A 26,612-nucleotide genomic window follows, 5' to 3' on the forward strand; every position below is an offset into this window, starting at 1 on the left:
CAACACACAGTGACCACATGTTCTAGCTTGCCTAGAAGTTACAAGTGTATTAGTCCATTTTCTTTTCTTGTAAAAAAGAATACCTGGAACTGGATAATTTATTTAAAAAGGAAATGTATTTCTTCAGTTATAGAACCTGAAAAGCCCAAGGTGAAGAAGCTGCATCTGGTGAGTGCTTCTTGGCTAGTGGGGACTCTGCAGAGTCCTGAGGTGGCACCGGGCGTCACATGGCAGAAGGGCCTAGTGTGCTAGCTCAGGTCTCTCTTCCTCTTGTTATAAAGCCACTAGCTCCACTCCTATGAGAGCCTGTTAAAACTATTAACCCATTAATCTATGACTGGATTATCCTATTTGTGAGGTCAGAGCCCTTATGATCCAATTACCTTTTAAAGGTCCCACCTCTTCAATTTCAACTTGGGTTTTGGAGAGGACAAATACTCAAACCATAGCACCAAAGTTATAATTTTTGCTCTGGTATAATTATTATTTGCCCTTTCATTCTGGAACATGTCCCAGGTTGCAATGATCACTCACTCACATCCTGCTCTTCCTGCATATACTCTCCTCCAGGAAGTCTCAGGGATGATGGGGCATGTTTCTATGGACCTGTTCTCACTAATTACTGATGGATTGATGGAGTTATGAGAGTAGCACTTTGCAACACCTAATGCAGTAATGGTTAGGTGTCAGTCACCAATGGCTGTTGATGTCACATCAGAGAGCCACCCAAATGCCTCCAGGTGAAAGCTCACAACACCTACAGGCCTTTCCTTTGAAAATATCAAGCCCATATTTAATCAAGCCTCGAGATTTAAATGACAATGCCCAGGAAATACAGAGCTGAAAGGATGAGATCAATGACATCACTGGAATAACGTCTGCAGAATCCAGTTGGTGGAAAATTCTACAAAAAAAAAAAAAAAAGAAAGAAAGAAAGAAGAAAAACAAACAAAAGAAACAATTCTTACAAAAAAGAAATTACAAGGAAAAATGGTTAAGAAATCCATCAAGTAGTTGCAACATGTGGATTTTATTCAGATCCTACAAACAAATAAAATCACATACACATAACAGATATGCAGAATATTCCAGTTCTCTCTCACCTTCTCTCCATCACAAGAGAGGCCCACTTCCAACTCTGTTTGGAAGTGCTCAAAGCTTTGTCTTTCTTGTTAAATAAAATTTATTTTGCTTAAAAAAAGAATATTCCTGCACATCTAATTAGATAAAAGAATTACTATTAATTTCACATATACACTGAAATGCTTAAAAGCTGATACAATGCTGAGAATATGTTTTAACATCCTCTAGGGAACAGGGGAAAGAAGAGGCTATGTAGACAAAGCAAGGTTAGCTTTAGCTTGGTAATTGAAATGAAATGAAAAGGGGAATTGATTGAAGAGTTTTGTTTACTATTTTCTCTATTTGTCTACCTTTAGATTTTTCCCAAATAGAAATTTTTTTAAAGTTTAAGGGCCTTTTGATTTGCACTGTGAATTATATAATTGTAGTGGTTAATTCATTTCAGGGATGAATAATAACAAGTAGTGTCTTCAAGTTTGTTGGTATCAGACTGTGTAGCCAAATTTAATGATCAGAATATCTTGAAGGAAACAATGTTAAAAAAAAGAAAAATGGATGATAAAAGTAAATTGTACTGTAGACAGGAGCACACACACAGTAAGACACAAAGTCAATGTACCCACGCAGTAACTGGTTAGAACTAAACTTACTTATGCTCTCCCTCCTCATACTGAATTAGAAATTCTGGGCATAGAACCCAGCAATCTTTGCTTCTACAGGCCCTCCATGGCAACCTGATCCAAGCTTACCTTTGACAACTACAAGTGAACCTCAATGATATTACTGGTTCAGTTCCAGACCTGTACAATTTACAAAGCCAGTATCATTATAAAGGGAGTTGCACAATTTTGTTTTGTTTACAGAAACATAGAAAAGTTATCTTTATATTAATACTAAGTGTGCAATAGTATTTTCTCTAAAAATATAATGTGCATATCTTAATTAAAAATAATCTATTGCTAAAAAATGCTAGTGGGCTGGGTGTGGTGTCTCACTTCTGTAATCCTAACACTCTGGGAGGCCGAGACAGGTGGATTGCTTGAGCTCATGAGTTTGAGAACAGCCTGAGCCAGAGTGAGACTCCATCTCAAAAAAAAAAAAAAATAGCTGGGCATTGTGGCTGGCTCCTGCAGTCCCAGCTACTCATGAGGCTGAGGCAAGAGGATCTTTTGAACCCAAGAGTTTGAGACTGCTGTGAGTTATGACACCACAAAACTCTACTGAGGATGACCAAATGACACTGTGTCTCAAAAAAATAAAAAAATTAAAAAAATGCTACTGATCATCTGCTCCTTTAAGGAGTCACAATCTCTTTGCTGGTGGGCTCAAAGTTGTTGGAAGTTGACTAATTGATCACGGTGGTGTTTGTTGAAGGTAGAGGGGGAGCTCTGGTGATTTCTTAAAATAAGACAATAATAAAATTTGTCAAATCAGTTGGCTCTTAGGTTCACAAAAGATTTCTCTTTAGAATGTGATGCTGTGATAACATTTGCTCACAGTAGAACTTCTTTCAGAATTGGTCTCCATCCTTTCAAATCCTGCCACTTTCTTGTCCTAGAAGTTTATGGAATATTTTAAATCCCTGTTGTCATTTCAACAATGTTCACGGCTTCTTAACCAGGGGTAGATTCTATCTCAAGAAACCACTTTCTTGGAATGCATTCTTCTTAGTAAAGCACCACAACAACGGAGAAGCAAGAATCCAATATACTCAATTCTAATATGAAGGCAGTAGATGATCTAATACAAGATGGAAGGTAGAGGAAGGAGGGGGTGGATAGAGGGGAGAAGTCAGGGAGACAGGGCTCATGGTGTGTGGCACACCTCTTGGGGGTGGGACACAATTATAGGAGGGACTTTATCTAACAAATGCAATCAGTGTAACCAAATTCTTTGCACCCTCAATGAATCCCAAACAACAAAAAAGAAAAGAAAGAAAAGGAAACCACTTTCTTTGCTCATCCATAAGAAACAACCCCTCATCCATTCAAGTTTTATCACAAGAAGAAGACAATTTAGTTACATTTTGGGTTCCACTTCTATTTCTCTTTCTTTTTCTACCACATTTTCAATTATCTCCTCTACTGAAATCTTGGACCTGTCCAAGTCATCTATAAGGGCTAAAATTAACTTTTTCCACCAGATGGCCCACGGGAGTACTTTGAAGGTAACTGCATTGCTGATATTCAGCAATGAATACATTTTCTAGGATGAGTTCACATACTTGTCTGACCTTGTGCATGTACTCAAGAGATTCTACTGAATTTTTACCATGAGCAAAGCCTTTTTCTTATGCTAAGGAAACATCAGTGAAGAAAAACAAAAATTCCTACTTTCGTAAAGCTTACTGTATAAAAATAACAACTCATACCATCTTAATATATGTATTTTAGTAGATATTTCTTAAATTATGTTGTTAATTTATGATATTATTAGCTATTACTTTAGTTCCCAGTGACAAAGTCCCCACTAAATTTCTAAGAATGGACTGTCACTCCACTCTTTCTCTCATGAGCAGCTGTCAATAGTGAATTTGGGTTAATTTAAGAACGATTTAACTCATCAAAATTCTGTGAGAGTAAGAGGGATGGTCAATATGTTTACTGAGAACTTGGAAATAGACTTCCAGTGCTTACTGATCCAGGCAACGAGCAGGTGGTTGCAATCTGCAGCAGTTTTACTTAACTACTTTTCATTTTGCAAGCTTTGCTTTCTCAAGTACAATGACACTGCACCTGAGAGCTCATCAGTATGCAAAGACATGCACGCCTGCCTACAATAAACACGAATCTCTCTAAAAAAAATAAAATAAAATAAGACCACCACAAGACATCACTTTCCTTTGTAGGGCTTGTCACTCATCATTTCAAGGATTGTGTTTTTCTAAGGGTAAAGCTTGTTTTATTTTGTTTTTAAATGAGTCATTAATCCAAATGAGGAAGATGTACAGGTGTGAGAATTTCAGTGCCTGTGATTGACCTGCCCACCCACAGAGAATTCCAACCAGAAAATTAAGGCTATTTTCAGTGTTTGCCAGCTTGATTATACTATCCATTATTAATTAATTCTTTTTTAAAATTTCAGATTAATATGAAGTTAAAAACAAGTAGGTTACAATGTTTGCATTTATTAGGTAAAGTCCCCGTTGTAGTTGTGTCCCACACCCAAGAAGTGTGCCGTGTACCCTTAACATTGTGCCCATTAGGTGGGAGCTAACCAATCCTCCCTCCTCCTTCCTCCCCCCATCGTGAAATGAATCGAATTTTCTCTTATGTGGGCATGTATTAGATTGTCCTCTGGTTTCATATTAGTATTAATGAAGTATTGGCTTCGTATTAGTATTGATATTAGTATTGAGTACATCGGATACTTACTTTCCCTTTCTTGTGATACTTACTAAGAATGTTTTTCAACTCCATCCAGGTTAATACAACAGATGTAAAATCTCCATCTTTTTATAGCTGAATGCTATTCCATGGTATGCATATACCACAGTTTATTAATCCATTCAGGAGTTGGTGGGCATTTGGGTCATTTCCACATCTTGGCAATTGTAAATTGAGCTGTAATAAACAGTCTAGTGCAAATGTCCTTATGATAAAATGCACTTTTTTTTCTTCTGCGTAGATGTTTGGTAATGGGATTGTGGGATCAAATGGGAGGTCTAACTTGAGTTCTCTGAGGATTCTCCATACTTCTTTCCAAAGAGGTTGTATTAGTTTCCAGTCCCTCCAACAGTGGAAAAGTGTTCCCTTCTCTCCACATCCACACCAGCATCTGCAGCTTTGGGATTTTGTGATGTAAGCTATTCTCACTGAGGTTAGGTGATATCTCAGGGTAGTTTTGATTTGCCTTTCTCTGATGATTAGGAAGGATGAGCATTTTTTTATGCATTGGTTAGCCATTCCTCTGTCTTTATCAGAGAAGATGTCTCTTGCCTGGTGAAAGATGGGATTGTTTGCTCTTTTTTGTTGATTAATTTGAGTTTTCTGTAGATTCTAGTTATCAACATTTTGTTCTCATAATTTCAGAGATGCTTAGCATGCCACAAGGAGATCCTTCCCATTTTTTTCTAAAACCTTCTGGGAAATCTTATTATACACTGCAACTAAAAACAGCATACCCAGACCAGACAATGTAACAGATGTGATTCCTTTTAATTGTTTGAAAAATAGTGTATCAGCTAGCTTCCAGTCAGTTCTAGCTGACATGAGCCACTTGATATCCATGTTCTGTACCCTAAACCTCTGCCCCCCACAGATTGCTCCTTCTGACCAGTGAGGGGACAGCATTTAGTTAGGACAGTGTTCCCACAAGGGCTTGGTTATAAAAATGTTTTACAATTATTTTGCACCCCTTTTTTCTAAATTTACCCAATTTGTAATTTCACAATTATTGATAAGGTAAGCGTGAAAAAAGGCAACTAAGAGGACCTTATTGAAGACCACAAATAAACTCTAGATACATATGAATATACCTTGAGGTGGGGCAGAACTGACCCAGGCATAAGAAGCAATGGATTATAATGGTGAGAGCAAATGGTCTTTCTGATTTCCCAGTGCCCATAGCCAAGGACAGGATGTGAGTAGGTGTAGGCGGGACATCATTGCTACAATGTTATGACAGAAAATTATACCTCACATTTGGGAAAGGGTAATGAGGTAAACCATAGCTGACTTGAAGCAATGGTAGATATTATCTGATCTGTTGGTTCCACTGATGCCCTATATTTTCATGACTGTCCTCTCACCCCCTGTGGGGGGAAAAAGTGTGAAAGAGACTTATTTAAGGCATTTAAGTTATGCCTAACATAGTTAGTTGTACATAGGTTATTATGAAAATGTTGAGATACACAAAAATAAAAAAAAAAAACATAAAAACCACTCGGATGGTGGTAACAAATGAAGGCCTCCCAGCAACACTGACAAGCTGAGCAAGTTGAGACTTGCACAGGTGAATCACAAAGGACGCCAGTGACTGTGTTTCTTGAAAGTGAGGTGAAGGACCATGACACAATCTGTCTCAAAACTTTTTACAGTGACCTATGTACTTGAGCCCATAGCTGAGTAATTTTCCAAGTATAATTCTACTATCCTCAAAAAGAATTGACTCACAAGATAGAACCCCAAGAGGAATTAAACAAATAGAATTATATGAAATTCCAAAAAAGAAGATACATATAGAATTTTTCATCCACAGATAACTACATTTTGTATTTTCCACTTCTAAGTTTCTCCATGTCTTACCATGGTAACTTCTTGAAATATCTAACCAAGTCAGGTTCATGTAAAAACTAAATTTACTTAATTTACTATCTAGATAAATTATGTTTATTCACATTTTTGTTTCCTAAATATTTTATTTTCATAGATGAAATCTATTTAAAAAATTAATATTCACAAATGAGTGATTAATGAACTGACTTAAAAATCTATTTTTGGTAAATAAGAGGTGGTCAAAGAATAAAACATATTAGCCTCTTTATACAAAATTCAGCGTCAGAACTACTTACTCTTTCTATATCTGTGTTCCTGCATTTTACAGGAATTGCTCTTATACTTACACATGTGTATTATCTCTAAAAGGGAAGTTAATCTGAAATCAATATTCATTGATTTTTTATAAGATGTAGTAGTGTTAATAATTGCAGCCAATATTAATTGCATCCATAGAATTTTCTTTTGTTTCTTTAGAAACAAAGACAACTCACATAAAACCAATCAGTGGTATGTTATCTCTGAAGTCACAAGTATAAGTAAAAAAACAAACCGATAATAAAACCTCAGAAATAGGGATGATGATTTTTTAATGCTTTAAATCCTTGCTTATAAAATACTAAATTTCGAGTTGCTGTTCAAACTGGAGTCTTTTAACAAGTAGCTCAACAAGTAGCGTATTGACTTGATACAACTGTTGGGTAGTTAAATTTGCAGTTTGACTTTTAGAGATAATAAATCCCTAGTGATTAATACCAGGTAAAGGCAGTTCTTAAGTTTGTAAGATGACGATTGTACAGAGTTTAGCTATTGGTTGTACTATTATTTCAGTGGAGGATAATTGGACCACTGGCTATCTAAGAATTTAAAATTGTTTTAATAATGTAATATATATAATATCAGCTATATTTTATGATAATAAATTTTTCAGTAATACATTTAAATATTAAAACATACAAAGCCTACCCTTTTTTGCTTTAATTACTCATTGTTATCCACCTAAATATAAAAATTCCTAGTTAAAGTAAAAGCACATTGTGTAGAAATTTTAAAATACAACTTTCTTCCATTTGTATAATTTATATTTTCTAAGTACAGTTTACTAATACTATTTTAATGCTATTTTCCACGTTACTTTTAAGTAATTTTAGTGAGTAGCTACTAATGGTATATCTATTTATGATGTTATATTTTAAGAAACTTAACTCTACTTGCAAAAGTAAAGATTGATAATTCACTGTTGTCAATAATACAACAGTATTGTACTTGTATTGCATGTTATGCAAAGGCAATTGCACGAGGACAGTATAACTGAATTTGGTTTTTAGGTATAATTTAATAGACTTTAAACATTTGACTGCAATTTGATGAATATAAAAATGGATGAGTTCACATTTTTCTGCTTGGTGTTTCAGAGACAGTACATGATAGTGACCTACATACTTGAGCTATGAGATATGACCACATGGCACTCTCAGCTGGAGTGGTCTCAGGAATAAGTGCTGCTGACTTAATATTTGTCTAATAAGACTTGTCCATATAAAAAACTTTTTATGATTTGGGAGCCATTACATATGCAGGAAACTTTTCTAGAACAAAAAAGAGCATAGCCTTTTCTTTTTTTTTTTTTTGTCAAAGTCTTTTATTTTCATTCTAAATTTGGCCTTTTAAACATTTCACCATGACTTTTTAGGATTGACCCATAGATTGTTTTTTTCTTGAAAATTCCAACTATACTAATTTTCTGTGATTATTCTCTCTAAGCCCTGATCAGGGAATGGGGGTGAAGAACAGATGAGACAATTGTGAGATTAAATCAGCAAGATAAATAAACCGTAACTCAGAAACGTCCTTAAAATACCTTTATAATTTGGTGCCTCCAATCCTAAATCTCCAATATGAATAGGTTTAACATACCACATGAAAACCTTAAGTTGAATTTTTAAAAATTCTCCCAAAGTCTGTTTATTTGAGAAGCATGATGATTAGGTTATTGATTTATTAATTTATTTGTTTTTAAATTTATTTTTAGGCCCCATGTCTTATCAATGTCATTTCCCCATTGAATAATTTTATCTTAATGTAAGCACAAATGGTATAAAATACTATTGTAAAAATGTAGATTTTTTTACTATGATTGTATAAAATATAACTATATCAAAATCAGAACTAAGGTGAATTCCAAATCACTATTTTTGTCATTTGAGTTTTGGTTGGATCTCATACATTTCAGTATCATAGATAATTTTTATTTTAGTGGCATTTTAAAAATGTAGGACTTTTCATAGTGCAGAAGAAAAAGAGATTTTGATAATCGTTAAGCCAGTCTGAGTTTTAGTCCTGACACTAGTTCTAATGACATGTCTGATCTTGACTGTATTTCTTTAACTTTTTTGGCACTTGGATCACTGATCTGCTAAATGCAGGCTTGGGCCAAGTTCATTTTTTGAGTAATTTTTATGCTGCCTTGAACTGCATGATGGATAATATTCCCTATGCGTTACACTCCCAAGTTGTTCCTTAAAACGTGCTGAATTCCCAGGGTATTTATTAACTTTATGACTATTTGCAAGTTAATTAGTATCTCTGAACTTCATTTGCTCATTGATAAACAGGGCTAATATTATTAAATACATAAGAAAGGCAAGAAATGAGCACAGGCTTTGGCATAAAAAGTCTTATCAAATGCTAGCTATTGTATGATTAGACCAAATCTCACGTAATCACACTCTGTCATTGAATACTTATACATAGTTATTACTATTGTCATTATTATTTTTAAAATAAACTCCACTAACATCCTTGCTCATCAAAAAAGAATATTGGAATGCAAGCTATTACAAGAATAACTTTATATCTATGTCACTATCATCTAGTAATGAAGTAAATTATCTGAGCTTACAGGCTATTCATGTCACCCAGATTGAGAAACACTGAAATAGATGAGTGGAAAACACCCTTTGTGTACTATATATATTTTTTCAAGAGCATTCCTTTATTAGTTGACTAGGAATACTATGACAAAATACCAGACTGGGCAGCTTAAACACAGGAAATTCATAGAGTTCTGGAGGGTAGAAGTCCAAGCTCAAGGTGCTGTCAAGGTTGGTTCCCTTTCTGTGTTCTCATGTGGCATTTTCTCCTTGTGCAAGCTCACTTGTGGTGTCTGTTCCTCTTCTAACAAGTTCACCTATTCTATTCAGTTAGGGCTCCATCCTTCTGACCTCATTTAATTTTAATTTCCTCCTTAAAGGCCCCATCTCCAAATACAGTCATGTCAGGGATTAGAGCTTTAACATATAAAGTTGGTGGGGTTACTGTTTATTTCATAACAATCCTGCAGTGCCATGCCTTCCTTAATCAACACTGGAGAGTCATGGGAACATTTTCTGGGGTATGGTCTCTCTATATAGTGACTTGTCTGGTCATGCAAGGAAGCATGAGAACAGCTCAGATAGTGTGCCTCACTTCATCTTCCTATGTGTGGCCTTAAGTTACATTTAAGAATTATTGCACAAAAAGCCCTAGGACCCTGTTATAGATTCCTTAGTTCCTTCTCTACTCTCTTGACTAGCCAAAAAAAAAAAAAAAATCTAGAGGTGGTATGTCCAAACTATGATTCCATAAGAATGACCACATACAAATTCTGAAATGCTCTTCTGCCCTAAAACACCTAGCTGCTGGATAAATTACTATAAATATTTATTTGCATAAATATATTTATAAGGCATAAATAAATGCATTAGTGATTCCACAAGAGAGTACCAGAGCTAGCTTAGAAGCCTGGGATGGATGGAAGAGACCCTTCTGCTTGTGGAGTTGCAAAAGTAGTTTCTTTGATGACTTATCCTAGTGTGCAAAGACCCTATTGTGACATGAAAACACAAAAATACAATATTAAGCAGAGGCAACCTTCTAGTCCAACAATCACATAATATGACATATTGCATCCCATTATGGAAATTATGGAAAAAATTTTTGAGCTATAACGTATATGTATATAATATATACATATGTGTGTATATATACACACACACACATACCAGGTTAAATATGAACCCTATATGTTAAACCAAAGGAATGAATCTGTTTATCTTAGTAGCCCAAATTAGCCTATAGATTTTGCTTATTCTTTGACTTGTGTTATTAAAAAGTTCTAATTTTTCAAGCTCAACAAATCTCATTGGAAACACAACATTACAAAGGAAACTGCAAACATCCAGGGTTTGTTTATGCTAGGTATATTTAAAAAGGATACTCAGGCTGTGAATTAACCTCATTACTCCTTCAGCACAAATCAAGTAATCAATGCTCCTGGCTGAAAGCCAGATAACCCCCCTACTTATGCACTGCTGCAAAAGAAAAATAAAGTCGCATTCAAGAAAGCTAAAGTTTTCAGGAGACTGCACTGCACTTTGAATGGCATTACAGCATGGCTAAGATAGTTGAGGATACAGAGCACATTAAAGCCATAACCATTAAAGTCAAAACCAGCCAGGATTTATTTGCATTTTTTAATGGGCCTGCAGCAGGAAGCAGGTGATATTACAGTGTTTACACCAAACCACATGAGCTGAATAGGCTAAAAGAAACAGTTGGATTATCCATGTGTCAGCATTCTAATCCTATCAGGGTTGTCAACACTATAATTTTCAACGTATCACTTAGTTTAAAATACAGTAGGGAAGAGCCTCAATGTTTGTTTTGTTCTGATGAGCCAGAGGGCGCAGAGCAAAGATTTAGAATACTTCAGAAATTGAGGGAGTTTTGAAAATTATAGTGGTTTTGTTCACAGCTGTATAAATTTATTTTTTCTTTAAAGAAGGTACGCATTGAGCTATATTTCCTGGGACCTAAATTCCTCAAACAGTAATTTTCCTTTCTTCTCTGGTTGCCTGAAACCAGGCAGCTAGCTAGTTTTGCCTAATTCAAATGAAATAACTTTGAAAATAAGATAACTTGCTTAACTCTGACCTTGTGATTTAATTTTTTCAAATGCAGCAAAAGAGGCCTATGCTCCACAACCCAGACATCTCCTAGTTTTATCCTCATATGCAAGCCCTTATAAAATACTGAAGAAAATTATTTCAGAAAATACCTGAGGGCCCCAGGGTACAGATCTTTGTTTCCATCAGAATGGCAAAGTAGATACTCTTTCTGACATAAAACATACAGATGCTGGATGAATCATAGCATCAATTTTTTTAATGCATTGCTGAATGTACAGGAAGGTGATGGACGTCTCAAAGGGTTTCCACATCCTGTTTCCCCCAGACTGGTAAATGTAGAGATTGTGGTTTTGATTTGCATTTCTCTAATGATTAGAGAAGTTGAACATTTTTTTGTGAGTTTGTTGGCCATTAGTATATCTTCATTTGAGAAGTTTCTGTTCATGTCTTTTGCCCACTTTTTTCCTAGTTTCAGATTAATATGAGGGTACACATGTTTAGGTTACATTGTTTTTGTTTCCAAGGTAAAATTCAGGTTGTGGTTGAGGCCTCCACCCAGGAGATATGTTGTATATCCTTACATTGTATGCATTAGGTGAGAACTTTCTGCCCAGTTTTTAATGGAGTGATCTGATGTTTTTCTCACTGATTTGCTTTCTTTGTATGTATATAGCAGATGTATATAGCATGCAAAGATTTTCTGCCATTTTGTGAGTTGTCCATTTCCTCTTTTGATTGTGTCCGTGGCTGTGCAGAAGATTTTTACCTGAGCTTTGATATTAGTTATATGGTGGCTTTATTAGACAAGTTAAGAATATTTTTTCTTCCTTCACTGTTTTCTAAAAGAGTTTGGTCCCACCCTATCCCTTACACCACAGGCTGGCCTCGCCACTGGAAATTTCAGTGCCTTTGACAAAGAAAAAAGGACCCAGTGCAGAAGAAAAGAGCCTGCATGTTGGAAATCTTTTTGAGACAAAAGATGTAGTTCAATTCAAAGATATGGAGAAGATTGCTCCCAAGGAGAAAGGCATTAGTGCTATGTCAGTAAAAGGAGTTCTTCAAAGTTTAGTTGATGATGGGTGTGGTTGACTATGAGAGGACTGGAACTTAGTCCAGTCCTAAAATTGGACTTTCCAAGTAAAGCTGTTCTTGCAAGGAAATGTAAGTTGGAGATTCTGGAATTTCAGTTGTCTGAGAGAAGCCAAAATCATGTAAATCTACAGAAAAGCATTGAAAAAGCTAAAATTGGTCAACATGAGATGGAGGAGTGAGCTATGCTGGTGAAAGAACTTTCCTCACTTCAGGATCAAAGGGAACAGCTAAAGACAGACGTAAAAAAGATACAAAAAGTGTAACCCACAAGTTGTAGAAGAAATACATCAAGCAAATAAAGTGGCCAAGGAAGCTGCTACCAGATGGATTGATGACATATTTGCAATAAAATCTTGGGCCAAAAGAAAATTTGGATTTGAAGAAATAAAATTGATAAAAATTTTGGAATTCCAGAAGACTTTGACTACAAAGAGTACAATGTTGGATGGTGGTAAAGAATGGATTAGTGAGCTTGTGAATATGTAAATGTATAAATATTATACAACTAAATGCACTGTAATTTTAAATAAAGTATAAAGTGCTAAAAAAAATAATTTATAAGATTGGTATTGTTTACCATAAAATACTTGGTAGAATTTACCAATGAAGACGTTAATACCTGTTTTTAATTATGAATGCAATATGCACACCTATTTTTTTATATCTTAATGTGTGAGTTTCAATAATTTTGCTCTAAGAGGAATTTTTCCTTTTCATCTTATTTGTTGAGTTAATTGGCATACAATTTTGGTGTTTGTAAGGTAAATAGTGACGATCCTCCTTTCATGGAAAAAGGAGGACAGTGATGTTCCTCTTTTCATACTAAATAATTTTGTTTCTTTTTGCTTGATTAATTTGTTAAGCATTAATAATCTTGGTTGATTTTCTCCATTGTCAGTTTTGTTTTTGTTTGTTTGTTTGTTTTTGCTTCTGCTTTTGCTTCTTTTTCTTTTTCTTTTCTTTCTTTCTTTTTTTTTCCTTGACAGAGTCTGACGCTATTGCCCAGGTTGGAGTGCAATGGCATAATTAGAGCTCACTGCAACTTCAGACTCTTGGCCTCAAGCGATCATCCTATCTCACTGTCCCACTATAGTCTCCCACTATGCCTGGCTAATTTTTAAATTTTTAGAGCCATAGTCTGGCTGAGTTGCCCAGACTGGTCTTCTACTCCTGGCCTCAAGGAATCCTCCCACCTAGACCTCTCAAAGTCTCAATGACAGACAAGAGCCACCATGCCTGGTTCTGTTGTCAGTTTTTCCATTTTTATTTACTTTCACCTTCATTTTTTCTTTCAATTTTTCTACTTTGTTTACTTCCACTTTCATTTCTATTTGATACATTCTTTGATAAAAGTTCTTAATTTTGTAATTTTTAAAGTATAAACTTAGATAAGAATTTTAGACTTTTATATTTCAAAATACTTCAGTATAGGATATGTTTTAATATCTCTTGTGTTTTCTTCTTTGATCTGAGTAATTTAGAAGTTCACTTTTTAATTAAAAAAATAGGGAGATTGTCATCATTTTTGATATAAACTTTAACACTGCTGTAAGAGCAAACATATACTTTTTAATGACATTCAAGAAACATCAATTAGGCAAGTTTTATTGATTGTTCTGTCAGATCTCTTATGCTATTATTTTTTTCTCTGTTTTTCTGTTACTGAAAGACAGGCATTAAAAATCTTTTTTTGTTTCTTCTCTTTATTTCTGTCAGTTTTTGAATCACATCTTTTTGTGACACTGTTATCAAGTGTATTTAAAATTATTTACGGCTTCCTATTTAATTAAACTTTTGTGATCACAAAATTTTTTAACTTTGTTTTTGGTTATATTGATTGCCTTGAAGTCCACTTTTATTGATAGTAATATTGCCATACCAATTTTCTTATACTTAATGATTTCTTGGACTATATTTTTCTTCCCTTGTCTGTTTCTTTTTATTTCAAAAATGTTTCTTTAAACTGTCTATTACTGGACCAAGTATTTTTAAATTAATTAATCCATAGATTAATTTTTATTTACAATAAATATGTCTTCTTTTTACATGGTGGGGTGGTGTATTTCAGTTAGGTAGTTACTGATAAGTATTGGTTTAAGTCTACCATGTTGGCATATATTTCCTATTTGTTCCGTTTATTTTTTGTCTTGTTCTGTCCTCCTGCCTTATTTTGAATAATCAAGTGTTTTTTTTTTTTTTTTTGGTTTTTGGCCGGGGCTAGGTTTGAACCTGCCACCTCCGGCATGTGGGACCGGCGCCCTACTCCTCGAGCCACAGGCGCCGCCCTAATCAAGTGTTTTTAATGTTCTTTGTTTATTCTGTTATCTTTTAGTGACATCTTTTTGTATATATGTGTGTGTCTATGTGTCTGTGTGCTGAATATCTGTCAAAAAATTACAATAAAATCTCAACAATATCTTCCAATAACATGGAAAAGACACCTTGTAAGTAAGAGACAAGTTACCAAAAAGACATACAATTTTGTCTATTTCTCATCACATACACAAGGGAACCCATTTGTAATACATTTTAGTACATATTGTGTGTTATTCTTTATGTGTGTGTATGACAGGATAAGTGGTTTTAAAAATATAGAAATACTTTTACTATTAAAGGACTGACTCTAATCCCTTATGTATTTTGAACATTCACTTAGTTTCAACTTTTTAAATTATAGGCATGGTTTATAATTTCTATTTATCTTTCTAAATCTTTTCAGTACTAACAATTAAAAGTTAGGTAAAACTTCCTGTAAAATATAAATATTAAACATGAGAAGCACTGGCCCTGTGCAAGATATTAATGAATAAAATAGCTCTCTTGGATAATATAAAACTTTGGGCAATTGTGACTATCATTCGTTTTCAGTGACCTGTGTATCCTTTTGCTAAGGTTTTTCGCTAGCATAAACTGTCAAAATTATACAAAAAAAAATACTTTGCGCCCAATTCAAATCCCTCTTAAATTAACTTTATAAGCAAAAAGCCCACATTTGACAAGGCTTTAGTTAAGTTTTATATTAACAAAACAATTCTTAATTGGATTTCTTTAATTAGCAATCCTCCCTCAGGTATTTAACTTATGAATAATTTATCAAACAAAAAACCAAACAGCTGTATACAAGAATTCATCTATTGTGCCAAATGAAGCATACTTCTATTTTCAAATAGAGCATGAAAAACTCCTTTCTTTCCTTCTTTATTTATTTCCTTCCTTCCTTCTTTTTTTGAAACAGGTCTCACTATGTTGCCCTCAGTAGAGTGCCACAGCATTACAGCTCACAGCAGCCTCAAAGTCTTGGGCTTAAGTGATTCTCTTGCCTCAGCCTCTCAAGTAGCTGGGACTACAAGTGCTGCCACAACAGCCGGCTATTTTTTGTTTGTTGTTTGTTACTGTTGTCATTGTTGTTCAGCAGGCCCTAGCTGCGTTCAAACCCACCAGCCTCGGTGCGTGTGGCCAGTTCCCTAACCACTGAGCTATGGACGCCAAGCCAAAAAATGCAATTCTTTAATTTCTCCTTTAAAGTATCTTACTACAAGTATGATTTATAAGAATTATTACTCTAAGAAGATCAATTATTTAAAATTTTATTAACCTTTAAAGATTAAGGTATTTTAACATTAGCTGCTATGTCATCATTGGTCTTATTCACTTTCTGTTGTATGGTTAAATGTTTATCTACAACCCTGAATTCTTCCTCACTTTCATTTACCTTTTTTTTTTTTGCAGATTTTTGGCCGGGGCTGGGTTTGAACCCGCCACCTCTGGTATATATGGAGCTGGTGCCCTACTCCTTTGAGCCACAGGTGTTTGTTATTATTAAATTATCCTCTTTTGTTAAATTATCTCCCATCAAGTACACTCAGGTGAAATCTTAATTTATCAATTAAAAATAAGAAGATAATTTGTTATTAACAAGAAAATGGCAGTAAAAGAATAATAAACAGTATGTAAAATGAAACTACTGGTATCTATGATGAGGAAATGAATACTTTTTTCTTCAACGATGTGAGACATATTTATAAATATACTTTGAATATACCTGTACTGAAGTGTTATTAGACAAGTAACATGCATACCAAATTTCATGTATTATAAAAGCACAAAAGATGATTTTTACGGGGAAAATTTATATGATATACGTATATATATAAGCTATGTTTTATGTATATATAAAATAAAAATGATTACTACACAAGATAAAGGATAATTGATAAAATGGCCAAGATAAAGCAATATTTCCAATGGCTCTATCAGTTTTTAATAATATTTCGGCCACTTTGTTTAATTTTCACCACTTTCACTAATGAAATGTAAAATACGGCAATCATACCATAACACCAGGAAGACAAGGAGATGACCCTCCTGGTGGGCAGCCTCACTATTAGAATCAAATACATACACCATTATCCTTCTTTACCTTATTTATCATATTTGATAATTTATAAAGAGAACTCTCATTAATGAGGGACCTTGTCTAGTTTTGGTTCTATTGAGTGGAGATAGTCTTACTTTCCATCTTTTCTAAAAGATCCATTTTAGTTATACAAGTGATACATTTTTAATTTTTTTTCTTGTTTACATTGTCTTTTTAGTTAAACTAACTTCCAACTTTTCCACTGTGTAAACTTGGTCAGTGTGACAAACCAGAAGTTTGCCCTCCACATTTTTTTTTCTTTAATCTCTGGAAAGGAAGATTGGGAAGCTTTGAGAAAGCAGTTTTTTTTTTTTTTTTCTTTTGGCCAGTGCGGGTTTGAACCTGCCACCTCTGGTATATGGGGCCGGCTCCCTACTCCTTGAGCCACAGGTGCCGCCCTGATTGGGAAGTTTTGAAATGTATCTTCTCTGTCCCATGTTCTAATATTTGGAGACTGCCATCTGCAACATATGTTATTATGTATCATCAGCCTGCACTGAAGCAAATGATTAATTAGGTGAGAATCTTCTCCACAATGGAAACTTTAGTGCTGAGGTATTGTCTCAAGAGAAGCACTTTCTCTGTGGGAACAGCTCCTCTGCTCAACCAAGGTACTCAGCCCTCAGGTGGGCAAGAGGGTCCAGAGAGTTCTACCAGAAAACAGCTGCTCCAGACTCCTCACTTGCAAATGCAAGAAAGGGAGCTTTTATCAAGGCATGGATTTGCAGACTTTGCTGAAGCCAGGGTGATCAACAGATGCTTCTAGCAATCAGAGACCAAGGGTTAGCAAACAAAGGTGTTAAACAGCAAGTGTTGCATGAAAAACAACAAGCACTCTGTTTGCTGTATTTCCTTCACTAATTCTTGCAATTTCTATCAGCACAGCATCTTCAAAAATAACAGAAATTAGGACAGAGTTCAGCCATCTCAGACATTCCACTTGAAGCAGTAGGTATTCAGATAAAGCATGCAGTTGTTTTATTGAGATTCATCTGTGGAAGACTCAGCAAATATTTTTTTGGGGGGGGCTTATAAACAACACAAATTTATTTATTTATTTTTTAGTATATATATATTATTGTTTTTCATTATTATTAATTTTTTTATTGTTAAATCATAGCTGTGTACATTAGTTCAATAGCCTGTACCCATTCTAAGATGCACCATAGATGTGGCCCCACCAATTACCCTCCCTCCACCAAAACCTCCCCCCTCCCTTCCCCTTCCTTGGCCCTTTCCCCATAGTCTTGTGCTATAGTTGGGTTATAGTCTTCATGTGAAAGCTATAATTTAGCTTCATAGTAGGGCTGAGTATGTTAGATACTTTTTCTTCCATTCTTGAGATACTTTGCTAAGAAGAATATGTTCCAGCTCCATCCACGTAAACAGAAAAGAAGTAAAGTCTCCATCTTTCTTTAAGGCTGCATAGTATTCCATGGTATACATGTACCACAATTTGCTGGTCCATTCGTGGGTCGATGGGCACTTGGGCTTCTTCCATGAGTTAGCAATTATGAATTGGGTTGCAATAAACATTCTGGTACAGATGTCTTTGTTATATTATGACTTTTGGTCTTCTGGGTATAAACTTAGTAAAGGAATTATAGGATCGAATGGCAGGTCTATTTTTAGGTCTCTAAGTGTTCTCCAAACATCCTTCCAGAAGGAATGTATTAGTGGGCATTCCCACCAGCAGTGTAGAAGTGTGCCCTTTCCTCCACATCCGTGCCAACATTTCCGGTTTGGGGATTTTGTTATGTGGGCTTCTCTTACTGGGGTTAGTTTTGATTTCTCAGAGTAGTTTTGATTTGCATTACTCTGATGATTAAGGATGATGAGCTTGTTTTCATGTGTTTGTAGATCTTGCATCGGTCTTCTTTAGAGAAGTTTCTCTTCAAGTCCCTTGCCCACCCTGAGATGGGGTCACATGTTCTTTTCTTGTTAATATGTTTGAATTCTCTGTGGATTCTGGTTATTAGACCTTTATCGGAGGTATAACCTGCAAATATTTTCTCCCATTCTGAGGGCTGTCTGCTTGCTTTACTCACTATGTTCTTGGCTGTGCAGAAGCTTTTTAGTTTGATCAGGTCCCAGTAGTGTATTTTTGATACTGCTTCAATTGCCTGGGAAGTCCTCCTCATAAAATATTCACCCAGGCCGATTCCTTCAAGAGTTTTCCCTGCACTTTCTTCACGTATTTTTATAGTTTCATGTCTTAAGTTTAAATATTTTATCCAGTGAGAGTCTATCTTAGTTAATGGTGAAAGGTGTGGGTCCAGTTTCAATCTTCTACAGGTTGCCAGCCAGTTTACCCAGCACCATTTGTTAAATAGGGAATCTTTTCCCCACTGAATGTTTTTAATTGGCTTGTCAAAGATCAAATAACAGTAAGTAGCTGGATCCATCTCTTGGTTCTCTATTCTGTTCCAGACATCTACTTCCCTGCTTTTGTGCCAGTACCATGCTGTTTTGATCACTATAGACTTATAGTACAGTCTCAGGTCTGGTAGCATGATTCCTCCTGCTTTGTTTTTATTGCTCAGTAATGTTTTGGCTATTCGAGGTTTTTTCTGATTCCATATAAAATGAAGTATTATTTTTTCAAGATCTTTAAAGTATGACAATGGAGCTTTAATAGGAATTGAATTAAAATTATATATTGCTTTGGGCAGTATGGACATTTTAACAATGTTGATTCTTCCCAGCCATGAGCATCATATGTTTTTCCATCTGTTAACATCTTTGGCTATTTCTTTTCTTAGAGTTTCATAGTTCTCTTTGTAGTTTCACTACAAATATGATATTGGCTGTGGGTTTGCTATTGATGGCCTCTATTAGTTAAAGTTTCACTACATAGTTTCACTTCATAGTTTCACGTCCTTTGTTAGGTATACTCCCAAATATTTCATCTTCTTTGGCACTACTGTGAAAGGAATAGAGTCCTTGACTGTTCAGCTTGGTTATTGCTGGTATATATAAAGGCTACAGATTTATGGGTGTTGTTTTGTAGCCTGAGACATTGCTATATTCCTTGATCACTTCTAAAAGTTTTGTAGTAGAATCCCTAGTGTTTTCCAGATATACGATCATATCATCTGCAAAGAGTGAAAGTTTGATCTCTTCTGACCCTGTGTGGATACCCTTGATCGCCTTTTCTTTCCTAATTGCAATGGCTAAACCTTCCATTACAATGTGAAAAAGCAATGGAGACAATGGGCAACCTTGTCTGGTTCCTGATCTAACTGGAAATGATTTCAATTTAACTCCATTCAATATGATATTGGCTGTAGGTTTGCTGTAGATGGCCTCTATTAGTTAAAGAAATGTCCCTTCTATACCAATTTTCTTAAGTGCTCTGATCATGAAGGGATGCTGGATATTATCAAAAGCTTTTTCTGCATCAATTGAAAGAATCATATGGTCTTTATTTTTAAGTTTGTTTATGTGTTGAATTACATTTATAGATTTACGTATATTGAACCAGCCTTGAGACCCTGGGATAATTCCAACTTGGTCATGGTGTATAATTTTTTTGATGTTTTGTTGGATTCTGTTTGTTAGGATCTTATTGAGTATTTTAGCATCTATATTCATTAGTGACATTGGTCTATAATTTTCTTTTCTTGTTGGGTCTTTCCCTGGTTTGGGGATCAAGGTGATGTTTGCTTCGTAGAATGTGCTGGGTAATATTCCTTCTTTTTCTATATTTTGGAAGAGGTTTAGTAGTATAGGTACTAGTTCTTCTTTAAATGTTTGGTAGAATTCTGACGTAAAGCCATCTGGTCCTGGGCTTTTCTTTTTAGGGAGATTTTGTATAGTTGATGCTATTTCAGAACTTGATATAGGCCTGTTCAACATTTCCACTTCATTCTGGTTAAGTCTTGGTAGGTGGCATGCTTCCAGGTATTGGTCAATTTCTTTCAGATTTTCATATTTGTGAGAGTAGAGTTTCTTGTAGTATTCGTTAAGGATTTTGTGAATTTCTGAGGGTCTGTTGTTATTTCATCATTACCATTTCTGGTTGACGAAAGTAGAGATTTTACTCTTTTTTTCCTGGTTAGGTTGGCCAAAGGTTTATCTATTTTATTGATCTTTTCAAAAAACAAGCTTTTGGATTTATTGATCTGTTGTATAATTCTTTTGTTTTCAATTTCATTTAATTCTGCTCTGATTTTGGTTATTTCTTTTCTTCTGCTGCGTTTGGGGTTAAAGTGTTCTTCTTTCTCCAGTTGCTTGAGATGTTCCATTAAGTTATTGACTTCCTCTCTTTCCGTTTTCTTGAGGAAGGCTTGCAATGCTATAAATTTCCCTCTTAGGACTGCCTTTGCAGTATCCCAGAGGTTCTGGTAATTCGTGTCTTGATTGTTGTTTTGTTCCAAAAATATGGTGATTTCCTTCTTAATCTCGTCTATAACCCATATATCCTTCAGCATAAGGTTGTTTAGCTTCCATGTTTTTGTATGGGTATGCAGGTTCCTGTTGTTATTTAGTTCAACTTTTATTCCGTGATGGTCTGAGAAGATGCAAGGAATAATTTCTATTTTTTTAAATTTGCTGAGGTTAGATTTGTGGCCTAGGATGTGGTCAATTTTGGAGTATGTTCCGTGGGCTGATGAGAAGAATGTGTATTCATTTTTTGGGGGATGAAATGTTCTGTAGATGTCCGTTAAGTCCAGATGTTGAATGGTTGAGTTTAAATCTAAAATTTCTTTGCTTAGCTTCTAAAGGGGTGTTAAAATCTCCAATGACTATGGAAGTGGAGGAAATTGAGTTGCTTATGTCTGTTAGAGTTTCTCTTATAAATTGAGGTGCGTTGTGGTTGGGTGCATAAATATTAATAATTGAGATCTCATCATATTGAGTATTACCTTTAACAAATATGAAGTGTCCATTCTTATCCTTAATTATTTTGGTTGGTTTAAAGCCTATTGCATCTGTGAACAGGATTGCAATGCCTGCTTTTTTATGCTTTCCATTTGCCTGGAATATAGATGACCATCCCTTCACCTTAAGTCTATATCTGTCTTTTAATGTAAGATGCGATTCTTGGATGCAGCAGATATCTGGCTTGAGTTTTTGTATCTAGTCCGCCAACCTATGCCTCTTTAGAGGACAATTTAAACCATTCACATTAATTGAGAGTATCGGTAAGCCTTTCGAGAGACCGGTGGACATTTTTAATCCTTTGGCGACTGTGGAAGTTGGAATTTGATCAAAAAATTTTTGGGTGGGTTTACTTTTGTGGTGGAGAATTACACTGGTCTTTATGGAGGATAGGTCTAAGAATGTCCTGGAGAGCTGGTTTAGTTGTGGCAAATTTCTTCAACATGTGAATGTCATTGAAGTATTTAATTTCTCCATCATAAATGAAGCTCAGTTTAACTGGGTACAGGATCCTGGGTTGAAAGTTATTTTGTTTTAGGAGATTAAAAGTCAATGACCATCCTCTTCTAGCTTGAAAGGTTGCAGCAGAGAGATCTGCAGTTATTCTGATATTCTTCCCCTTGTAGGTAATGGTTTTCTTTCATCTGTCAGCTTTCAGAATTTTCTCTTTCATATTAACTTTAGTGAAATTGATTATGATGTGTCTGGGGGATGTCTTATTTGGGTTGAGTCGTGCTGGAGTTCTGAAACTGTCTGCTATCTGAATTTTGGAATCTCTTGGCATGTCTGGAAAGTTCTCCTTCATAATCTCATGGAGAAGAGACTCTGTGCCTAGTGAAGCCAATTCATCACTTTCGGGGATCCCTATAAGACGAATATTGATTTTCTTCAAATTATCGGAGAGCTCTCTGAGAGAGTGGTCTGTTTTTGCTCTCCATTTCTCTTCTTCTTTGAGGGTTTGGGAGCGTTTGAAAGCTTTGTCTTCAATGTCCGAAATCCTTTCTTGTGCTTGCTCCATTCTGTTACTGAGGGATTCTACTGTGTTTCGCAGATCTTTGAGGGATGCAACTTCTTGTCTCAATGTGTTGAAATCTTTGGTCATTTGGTCTTTGAATCCGTTGAATTCTTGAGATAACTTTTGGAATTCTAATTCGATCTTATTTGCTATCCAGATGCTGAATTCAATTTCTGACATCTCAGCTATTTGTTTGTGCATGGGGTCTTGTGCTGTTTCTGCCCCATTGGTCCTTGGGGGAGTTGATCTATTCTGATTATTCATATTGCCAGAGTTTTTCTGTTGATTTTGCCTCATGATTGTTTTTCACCATTGCCTCTGGCTGTCCTCAAAGTTGGGGAGGTGTGTCTCCAAGATTAGACCCCAGCGGGATCACTCTATTGTTGCTGGATCTTTGTAGGGAGTGACCCTGTGTAGTTCCTCTTGGGCTGCATGAGCTAGGGAGTTCTGGTTGTGTAAGCAGCTCTGGTTTGTGGATCCAGCAACAGGGCTGGGCATGGTGCACACGGTTTTGGGAGTGCCAGGTACCCAGTGACTTTGGCACAGAGAGCCCAAGGCTCTAGCAGTCTCTGGCCAGGAGAAGAGCTCTTCGCAGAGGCAGGGAGGGCTCCAAAGGGCACACAGCTACCAGAGTCCCTGTCCAGATGAATGGGCTAGTGTGGAAGCTGGGAGGACACAGGAGGGAGGATGCAGGGTTGTGTGGCTCCCGCAGTTCCTGGTCCAGGAATGTGGAGGCCCGTTGGGTGCGGGTCACCATTTGGGGGTCACTGCACAGCTCTTATGGAGGTCTGGGCAGCACCAAGTCCAGGAGTTTGAGGTTGCTATGAGCTGTGATGTCACGGCACTCTACCCAGGGCAACAGCCCAAGGCTCCAGTGTGTCAAAACCATCTCACTCTGCCCCTAAGGATTAAGGCTGTAAGGCAGTTCATTCCCTGCCTTTGGGCTGCTGAGTCAGTAGGTTACTTTGACCTGCCCATTCCTTGCTCTGAGACCCTGAGGGCGGAGATTGCCAGGGCAGTTCTTTCACAATGGCTTCCTGCGCCCAGCTCAGTGGCTCCATCTGGGGCCCCAGACAATGCCCAAAGTTCTCCACACTCCTGCTCAAGCTCTCCCCAAGGCAGTTCAACTGAGTGCCAAGTCCAAGAACACCGAAACAGTTCACAGGTAAGGCCTTTCCGGTTTGCAGTCTCACTGCTGCTTGTACTTACGGTTGCCGGTGTGATTAGGTCGATTGAACACATGCAACCACTTGCCAGTTTTCCACTGTTTTTGTCCTCCTCTTGGGGTCCAGAAGTCCCTTGCTGGCTCCCTGTATCCTCAAAGGGATGATTATAGCCAGATCCCACTGGCCAGAGATGCCTGGAGTCTTGTCTCCCCAGACTTGCTGTTCCCAGTTGCAGGGAAGCTGTTACTTGGCCACCATCTTTAACCTCCTCTATGATTCAGCAAATATTGTTAGCTCAAAATTGTAAAATAGTTTCACTCTTGATCTTAGCCAAAAGGCCAAAAAGTGATTGTAAAATAGTTTTAGAAATAAAGATGTTTGTAGCACTTGTAATTATAAATAAAAAACATAAAACATATTCCTTAATCCCTCATGTGTGAGTTTTTCCTGCATCTGGAATCCTTGATTTCATATAGACTTGCAGAATGCTAATAAAGGTCAGTGGAAAAACAAATCTCATCCCTTGTCTTTGCACAAAATGGAGAGGCCTGAATTTTGAGAAAAGTCTAGTCAGCACTTAGGTTTCCTGAACTGCTTTGTAAAACCCAAAGGAGTGCTGCAGAAGAGGGTGCATTTGAGGGGCCATTGAACACGGAGTATTTTTCCAATTACAGAAACACCTGCGCTAGGGGCTTTGTGCTGATGTGTTGCGAGCGTTTTACAGAGTGTTTAATAGTCCTTCAAATTCCTCATTCGGCAGAATCCAAAATGGGCTGGGGGTGTTGCTGGCATGCAAAGACTAAGGAGGCATCTCAGTGGGGTTAATTTGATACCCTACCCACACACATGCATGAAAGGTGTAAACAATGGTGCCCAGAGATAAGGCCGCAGAGGAGATGTTCAGTCCAGGTTTATTGAGAGGAGAAGGCACCGCCTGGGCAGTGCAAAGGGGGAGGCAGGTAGAGCCCCCTTTTATATGGGGCATAAGGGGTGGGCAATTTCCGCAGCTTGCCTGGAAAGTTAGGGTCTTTTGGCATAAACTTGGAGGAGGGGGGCTCACCACATCCTTTGTGTCTCTGTCTTAGGAGGACAAGAGGAGGCAGGGGGAGCGGAAAGGGTTTGAGTGTGGCTGTGATAATCCCCCCAACAATGCAGGGTGTTTGGCTTTTTGGAATCTCAAATGCCACCCATAGCCTAGCTCATGAAAGGCCTGTGTGTATTGGCTTCTGGGGGTGGGGAGGGAAGTATTGTTTTCTTTTACTTACTGAGAAACCATTGTTGGAAAAAAAGCAGTGACTCAGCTCTTCAGCAGTGAAATTATTTACATGGGCAAGAAAGACCTCAGGCTTGTAAAAAAATCTTGCTGCAGATATATTTTTTTTTTTTTCTCTCTCTTCATGAAACTGTGGTTCAGGCACAGCTACGAATTTTCATTCATCCGTTTGAACATCCATTGCTCAAAATAAACGTGGGCTTTGCTGCAGAGGACCACACAATAATTACTTTAATTATTTCTGTTTACTTTTAGAGAAATTTGGTGAAACTGCAATGTGGAAGTTCTTTTTTAAAATACTTCGCTTCTGTACAGTTAATAAACACTAAAGGATGAATATAGAATTTATCTGTATTTATGTGATGGTTTCAAAAACCCACGTTTTTAAAGTGCAGCTCCTGTGCTTTGTAGCTGTATTTTGAAATCTCCTTTGGAGTAAAACATTAATGAGGGAGAACAGTTTGCTTTTCTAAAGATGAAACTACATTTGAAATCTTTTTCATTGTTATTTATTGTTGCTATTATTTAAATTTTCTAAGTAAGAAAGGCACGTTTGTAGTAAAATGAAATGAAAAGATGTGACTGAAACCATTTTTTAAATAAGTTATCTAGGAGAGACATGCACACTAAACCCTTCCTATATTCTGTGGAGGAAAGCAAGTACCGGCCTTCATATGCTCATGTTATTGATGTTCACATTAGAGAAAATATTCTAGCAATGAAACTGGTGCCTTCTTATTTTAATTATGTCCCGGGTTAATGTTTTCGTAATTTGAGTTAAATTAGAACTTTTTTCTTTAGCAATATTTAAATTCACTGAAAAATAGCTACATTTAATAACCTGTCATCAGGAATTGTTTTAAGTCACACAGCAGAAAGGAATAAAAAATGCCTGCTATTGCACCAATAAGGCACCAGTGTTAGTCATGAAAAGCAAAACACACTAGCAACAACAACAAACAGTGCACCCTAAAACTTGTTAAATATTACTTTGGGAATCCAATTACTAGTAAATGCCATACCGTTAAAGTTGCCATGCATTTAAGTATAAAATTCCTTTCTGTGGCTCAGGGCCTCATCTAAAATAAAAATGTGTACCTCCTTCTATGAAGGGAGTGCTATAACCCTGGCTCATTACATTGAATCAGATTCTTTTTGTGTGCTGTGAAAACCAATCATAAGAATCAGGGTTAGTTCTGTCATACCTGACTAAATAAATCCAAGTCAAGGGGTCAGATAGGCAAAGCACTAAGGACACACAGCACCTGCTCCAGGAATTATCTTAAAAGCACGGCTGCCAAAAAGGCTTATTATAGTCTTAGGAACAGTCTTACCAGGTAGCTGTCAAATTGCTGTGACTCTCAACACTATTCTGATGCAATCAGAGCTGGCCAGCTCCAAGAAGTCAGAGCTAGCACTAGTAAACTTATTTGCCAACCAATTTATGTAACATTTATTTTTCCTAATAAATTCCTAAGCGCTTCCTTTGGTGTTTGGACGTATGAGACTGCCCTGGT

The 26,612-nt window shown here is 36.4% G+C and overlaps 1 pseudogene; it reads left to right on the top strand.

Moving 5' to 3' along the window:
- LOC128590758 (meiotic nuclear division protein 1 homolog) overlaps window positions 1-12,795 on the top strand; it is a 94,220-nt pseudogene extending 81,425 nt beyond the window's left edge.
- The last annotated feature ends 13,817 nt before the right edge of the window (window positions 12,796-26,612 follow it).

Source organism: Nycticebus coucang, chromosome 1 (assembly GCF_027406575.1).
Source record: "Nycticebus coucang isolate mNycCou1 chromosome 1, mNycCou1.pri, whole genome shotgun sequence".
In the NCBI taxonomy this organism is placed as follows: domain Eukaryota; kingdom Metazoa; phylum Chordata; class Mammalia; order Primates; family Lorisidae; genus Nycticebus; species Nycticebus coucang.